Source organism: Anopheles stephensi, unplaced genomic scaffold (genome assembly GCF_013141755.1).
Source record: "Anopheles stephensi strain Indian unplaced genomic scaffold, UCI_ANSTEP_V1.0 ucontig128, whole genome shotgun sequence".
Taxonomy (NCBI): Eukaryota; Metazoa; Arthropoda; class Insecta; order Diptera; family Culicidae; genus Anopheles; species Anopheles stephensi.
The window spans coordinates 47,420-54,694 of NW_023405045.1; the positions used below are offsets into that span (position 1 = coordinate 47,420).

The 7,275-nt window shown below is 45.2% G+C and overlaps 1 long non-coding RNA gene across 1 annotated transcript; it reads right to left on the reverse strand.

Annotated features, from left to right (window-relative positions):
- Positions 1 to 1,988: 1,988 nt before the first annotated feature.
- Positions 1,989 to 6,794, reverse strand: LOC118515271. Its single transcript, XR_004906997.1, has 2 exons — positions 6,532 to 6,794; positions 1,989 to 2,224 (listed from the first exon to the last, which is right to left on the reverse strand). It is a non-coding gene; the product is annotated as an uncharacterized LOC118515271 (long non-coding RNA).
- Between the last annotated feature and the right edge of the window lie 481 nt (positions 6,795 to 7,275).

Below are 7,275 nucleotides of genomic sequence, written 5' to 3' on the forward strand. Positions count from 1 at the left end.
CTTCAGGGCAGGGAGAAGCAGCTCGTTTCGTGTTTTCCGAAATTAGTATTTTGTTTTCTGTTTGTCGTCAGCTGGTCCTGGTTACGTTTCGTTGTAGCATCGAATTTTGACATGATCCTGTGTTCTGGTGTGGTTTAAGATCGATCCGCCTATTATTTTACGTTTAGGTGCGTGTTCTGGATAGGTCCTCGGGATGATTGTCGGACTCGAAATTGCTTCGATTGCGAAGACAGTGGGTGCTTAGATGCAAGTTTTTGGGCCTCAAAAGTCCTCAAAAATTGTTTAAAAGTTTTATTTTAATTTTTGATAACTTACTCTAGAGCTTGTTAACCTCTGTCATGCACTTCAATTGCCCTAAAGAGCCATTGTTTTAACAAAATATCAAATAAACTCTTTGTAAATGACACAGTAAATGCAAGGAACGAATATCGGTGCACAAAGAGCACATCAACAAAAAAGAGATCCCAAAACACTGTTTCCTTTTGGCCCATCAAACATAATGGCATGGAACATAATGTTTTGCAATAAACATAACCATAATCATTATAACAATTATTTAGCCGCACACAGAGGGACCTGGCGGTACGCAAACTGGACATCACTTAAATGCATCTCACTGTAAGAAGGCACGATTAAGATGTCGATGGAGCATTAACAATGCGAATTACAAGGAAGAGGAATGACAGATGACAGGTTGAAAATCGTATCACAATTTTAAGTAGTGAAGAGTTCCCTCCTAAGTTAGTCTGTTGTTTTTCCGATCAGTAATGATTAATGAGTAATCATTAATTATTTTCTTGAATAAAGAAAGGATAATCAATACATCCATATTAAGTTTAAACAATTTGAAAATATAAAAAAGGATTCAAACTTCCCAAAAGCAACAACAAACACTTCCGATAAGGCACAGCTTTTGGGTCATGATTTATGACCTGGCACGTCTTCCAACGTGTCTCCAATTTTCCAATTCCATGTTTTATTCTCTACCCTAATAGCAAGCAACAGCGTACCTACCTTTTTTGACACTCGGGAACGTCGGGAAAGTCTGGATGAGGAAACTAAGCCGTCCCTTCTCCTCTCGTCCCTGTGTGGGGCGCTGGTAAACTCCTCCTCTGGCGTTCAGGAGCTCTCGCTTTTCCTTATGCTAGCAACAGCAATAGCAACACCTCGTAATCCATGCCTTTGGCCGGTTTGACGTTGCCGATACTGGCCCTTGCTTCCTGCTGGCGGTAAGAACTTTCCTTCGCCGCGAGAATTTAGATTAATTTTCTCTTCCTTTCCCGGGCACGCACGCTGGAAGCTTCTTGGGAAGGAGCAGCACAACCCATTCCCCGGAAGGAGTTGGGTGGTGGTGTGTGGCGGCCAGTCGCTGCCGCTTTTCCTATGCTGCAAGCTGGAGAGAGAAAGAGAAGCTTTCCTCTCGCCAGTGCAGCCTTCACCGACCTCACTTTCTCATGCACTTTTTGCCACGTTCTGCTACACAGGATCCTAATCGATACGAAGCTACTAAACCACTGGTACTGTGGGGGTTCGCCGACGCAGGAATTTGGTGAACTTGGGGTAGCTCTTTTTTTCCTCCCTTTAGCTCGTACTAGAATGACATCGTCATCTGCTCTGCTTCCACACACTCGCAACACGAAATAACTTGCGGGAAAGGGCGAACAACAAAAAAACTTAAAACTGCGTTACGCACCGGGAGGAACTTATGCTTGCTTGCATTTTTTTCCTCCTCTTTTCGCGGTTTTGTTTTCCTTCAGCTCGCTTCAGCTTTTCCCTCTTACTTTCCGTACACTTTTTTTTGCATACTTTATAAACTGGGCACACAATTTACTTAGATACTTTTTACTTTCTTTTTTCGCTTGCCTTCCTTCACACACGCTCTGCACCACCATTTGCCCAAACACACTCTCACTTTTTATAATTTTCTTTCACTTCCAATTTTTCCACTATTTTCCGCACACTGATTCTCTGCTCTGGTTTTCATTCTTTCATGCCTGCGTACACCACACAAACCGCCACGATCGCACATAATTTTCTTTTAGAAGAAACGGAAATTAAAATTAGCTTAGCTTTATAGAACACACTTTCGTCTCACTGTAGCTGGACGCTGGCGTACGTCGTTAAAGGTTTTTCTTCTTCCTCCTCTCTTTTTAACGCTATCGATTATTTAATCCTTTTTTCACCCTGGATTGCTTTATCTGGCAGAAATGGGTGGCTGTAAATGCTGTGGATTGGAGAAGAAAATAGTACATGAATAAGATTATTCACTGTTATTAAAAAAAAAATCAAAGAATAATTATTATTTAATTTGACAATCAAATCTAAACGTTTCATGGGTAAAATGGCATAAAACATAGAAGAACTGCAATGAAACCTACAATTAATTAAACTCAACGGAAAGCTATAAATTGCTTATCAGGAGCCACGCCTTCTCTGCCCTGCCTAAAAATACATGGATCGCTTGGTGTCATCCTCATGACATAACCAGCCGTAATATTTTCAGTCTGTTAAGTCTAATTTGCTACACGATAGTGAGATCACAGCTCGGATACCTCGTCTTTTTGGATATCTTTCTCGTGGCTAAGAGGCATTTGCCAGTTGCGGACAGAGTCAATGTTTCTGAAGTGTATATGAGTCTTTTTCTTAGCTTAACGACTTGTGTGACCACATAGTTAAACAGTTATTTCTCACTGGAACTGGAAAGACGGTCCGAAAGGGATTTGAACCCTGCTATGTGAAGAAGTACTATATAGTTATATACCCATCTTGCTCCGTCACGACATGTAACTAGAGTGGAAAAGTTGCTTCCGGCTGTCATATGGCCGCGTGGCGGCCAACACCTTTGTGGATATCTCTACAATAACGTAGCTGTCGGTGCTGACTTTAGACCATACCCTACAAACAACAATTAAACTAAATAGGAAAGATGAACAAAAATTCTGAGTCCTGATGTTTCAGGTATTTTTTTTACATCTTAATTGTGAATTGTGAAATATAATAATCAATTCATCTGGAGAAGTCAGTCTGTCAGTCTTCACAGTTAAGACCTCTGAAGTGGATTCTCGAATTCCCGAAGGAAATGCGCAAAGTAAGATGGGAATATTCTTCCTGCTATTCGCGCAAGTATGCGTTTGAGCGAGACTACTTCAGCATCATCCCAACATTATCCCGCAGGATACATCCCAAGAAAATGTGAGTCTCTGTATGTGTGTGTTTCTATTCGCGAAATGTTCCTTCCCATCTTCCAGCATGAACCGAAAAGCAAAAAAAAAACGATTCAAGAAAACAATGAAAACACACATACACACACAGAGAGCCGGACCGAATCTCTTCTGTCATTTAATCGCTAAACAGCAGAAGTGATTTAAATGTTCAAACTGGTAAAAATGGTACAATTAAAACCCACCCAGGCACAAGGAAAAAAGGAAAAAAAGAGCCATCTCCTGGAGGCACGTTCATGAGGCGCGTACACACACACACATAAACATCCACACAAACACGCCCCGGAATCAGCTTTCAGCCAGCATCCCTGTTCGAAACCTTCCCCGCCTCAATGTCACAAACACACATTTTCTCGGAAATGTCCTCTCTTTTTCACACAATCTTCACGGAAGAAGTTTTTCCTCCCCGTCAGTCCCTGCGCGACTTACCGTGTTCCCCGCGAGCGCTATCTGTTTCATTCACGCCGACCTGTCAAACGCTATCGCTCGCTTGCTGTGAGCATTATGATGCGCTCGCTCTCTCGCTCTGGCGTTAACACAAACAAAGGAAGCCGATGATTTAGGTAGAGAAAAGAGGGAAGAAGAAAAAGAAGAGCTCTGCAAGGGAATACGAGATAAAAACGCGCGTACTAATGTGTAGAATTGATAGTGAAAAAAATTCACTAATAGCGTGCGTTTGACGTTCAGACGAGACTTTTCCTGTTCCACAACACGAACGATCTTACATTCCGGCTGTGCCAGAATTCCACTCCAACGGGCTTGGAAATGATTTCGTTCGTTCATTTCCCAATTCACAACACACACTCAAACACACACACAGAGCAAGTTTATATAATCGGCGGAAACATCTCGCTCTCTGCTTCGTGCAGCATAGCATTCGCCGCATACAACAATGCTGCGCTGGAGGAAATGTAGTGAGCGGCGCACAGCCCGGGAGGAAAACATAATGATGTTAGGAGCCGAGCATAGAGCCGTGGCCGTGGCGAACCTTTTTGGTTCCCTTTTCTTTACACGCTCTCCCTCGATACGCTCCCGGGGAAGAGTTCTACCTTTATCTAGCCGCTCTCATCGATATCATTTTTTTTTCTTCCCGACAGAATCATACAAACACACACACACACATACACACACACACACACACACACACACACAGATGCAGCACGAAGAAAAATGAAGCATGATCAAACGAATGTGTTTGATCGTGGTCTGGTGCCTCTACCTAGCACGATACGAGAATCCCTTCTTTGCGCTAGTGTGCGTGTTTGTTCGGAAGAATGGTTTTATGCGGCCGATGCACCACACTGCACCAAGGCGGCCGCTATTAAATCTCGTGTGCGTGTGGTTCTGTACGCAATCGTTCTGTAAAGCAAACGCACACTTAGACACCGACGCACACATACAACACGCTTCTTCCAGGTGCACATGTGTTGAGGGTTAGCTCTGTTTCTTTCCTTCGTGAATGTTTTCCAGAATGCTTTTCCGTTCATCAAGCAAACGGCGCGCACTACAAATCTGCGCATAACCATGTTTCTTGCACACACACACATACACATACAATGCTCGATATGCTCGAAAGGGGTTCGAAGAACAGGGTGGCTTTGATCAGGGTATCGGGCGGAGATGATTGCCCTCGGATCCACACACCCATGCACACACACACAGTCGCGCGCGTTTGTTGATCTTTGGGAGAAAGAGTTCTGAGAACATCTCTTCCGTACACTCGCGCGCGCACACACCTCACACAAAAAAAAAAACGTTTCACGATGGTGTTGAATTTCCTTTGCTTTGCAGCACACACCCTTGAACGTCAGAACGAGCAAGCGAGCGAGAGAGAGAGAGAGAAAGAGACGGACCGAGTAAACTATTCTCCTGTGGGGTGGGTTGAAAACCAACACCATGAGAAAATTACGCTACCTGGGTTGGGATCCAGGTAGCGAGACGGGGTTGATTTCTCATCCACAGGAAGATGGCATACGAAGAAGAAGCGAACAAATTTTTGGAGAACAATTTCGCGTAGCCGTTCGATAAGTACATTTTTAGCGCTCTATTACACTTTGCAGCAACGTGGTTTCGGTAGACGCGGCTCACAGAATATTCACACCGGGATCTGGAGTGTAGTAGTAGGAAACATTGTACACACACGGGCTTGCTAAGTTAGAAAATAGCTCCACACACACGGTTGAGGGGAGCTCCGTGCGCTTCCAACACACACGCGCGCGCACACACGTTTTTGCCTCGTGCGACCATTTTTCCTATTCACTTTCACCCGCACCAACCCCTCTCCGCTTTCCACTTCCCGTTCTTCTATCACTTCACAACTCATTCATAAGGCGGTTTATCTCTCTACCGAACAACACCACTGCTCATCATCATCCACCTCTCGTAACGCACACACACACACACCGTGAGTATTCGCTATCTCTTTTTTTCGCTTAGTCGTTCGTGTAGCCAGAAGAAAGCTGCTGCTCCTCTGTCTAGTATCGTATGTTGGTGGTGGCTAGCTAGAACAAACGCGCCCCACGAAGAAGGTGCGGCAAAGCGCGAGGAATCGCACACTCACACACAGTTACATTCCCATCCATTAAACACGCGAATAGGAAGGGTGCGCGGCAAACTGAGAAGAGGAACACGATAGAAGAACTCTCTCACGCTGGTACACTCTCTTTCTCGCTCGTACACTTCATGCTTCACTCTCTTTCTAACTGTCAACTTCTTTTCTTCTTTTCACTCCACTGTACTTGCACCCTATGTGTGTGTGTGAGTCGCACTTTGGTTCTGGTGTGTGAAGCCGAGTACTTTTGACAGTTGAAAAAAAAACACACACACACATACGTAAACCGTAGGGTTGAAGGATGATGATTGTGGGGAAGAGACGGCAAGGAGTCGACGCGCAGGCAAACCCCACGGGCGTTAAAGCCGACGGGAAGTGGAGTTACAAACAATAATTGCACTCCGAGGAATCGGCAATCGATCATCATTCGTTTTACTTCTTTTCTTCACAAAAACACATCCCACTGAAGAACCTAGGATATTCCTTCACCGTGTTGGAAGAACGACGCGCTGTCAAGCACAGGCGATCCAATGACAAGACCGCTGCTGATCGCAACCAGGAAAATTAGCCTACTGAACATTCACTGAGCACAGAATTCCTATCTAATTTTACCACATCGCTCTTGTGGTATCGTATGCCGACGACGCCGTTCCTACCGCTATCGCAGTAGGCCGGAATCTCGAAGGGCATGCCTTGTTGAGTTGTTTTTTCACCTTGGACGAATCACCTCACACTATTCTCACTCCGGCCAATACACACCTTTTCTGTTGTTAATGCTTCTGGCGCTGCGTTAGGTTTAAACAGTTCGAACGATTTAAGAGTGTACATACAGACGCATGTACGTACGTACGCTTTTAATCCACAACGCGGTTCAATTAGGTTTCGCTAACTGATGTTTGCCTGCTGTCACTCTGATGCCAAGCCAAAATACTGCTGCAACTGAGTTGTGCCTGCTGTCGAAAACACGAGCACCGGAGCAAGGACGCGCATGGACCCGTCCCCGACAGTGACTCTGAGCAAACTGATTTCGAAAGAGCGCACAGCACGCTCGGCCACGAGAAAGATCCGCTCACTGCATGCGTGTGCATGTGTGTGTGCGTGTGCATTAGGAAAAACAGGTACAAAATGTTGTTTATTTACGCCAGCGATTCTGCCGAGCCCTTTTCGCTCTCGCAACGCTGGAACACCATCGCGCTCTCGCTCTCTCGCAACGTTTCCGTTATTTTGCTCCCGCAATTCGTTCGCACACACCGCACGTTCTGTTTGCTCACTCATTCCCGCATTCGCCATTTCGCAGGCAATGCAATGTTGCTCTCTCTCCCAACGTATCGCCGTCTCTCTCCCCCGTCAGCTTGACTTTCGGCACTCTCTCGCGCTCTCATCGCACCGTTCGTGAAGTGCGGGAATCATTCAACTTCGGAAGATAGTAAAGAAGAGGAAAACTGAAAGTGGAAAGGAAGAAAAAAAGCACTTCCACGAGTATTCAGGCAGCACGCGAGACTC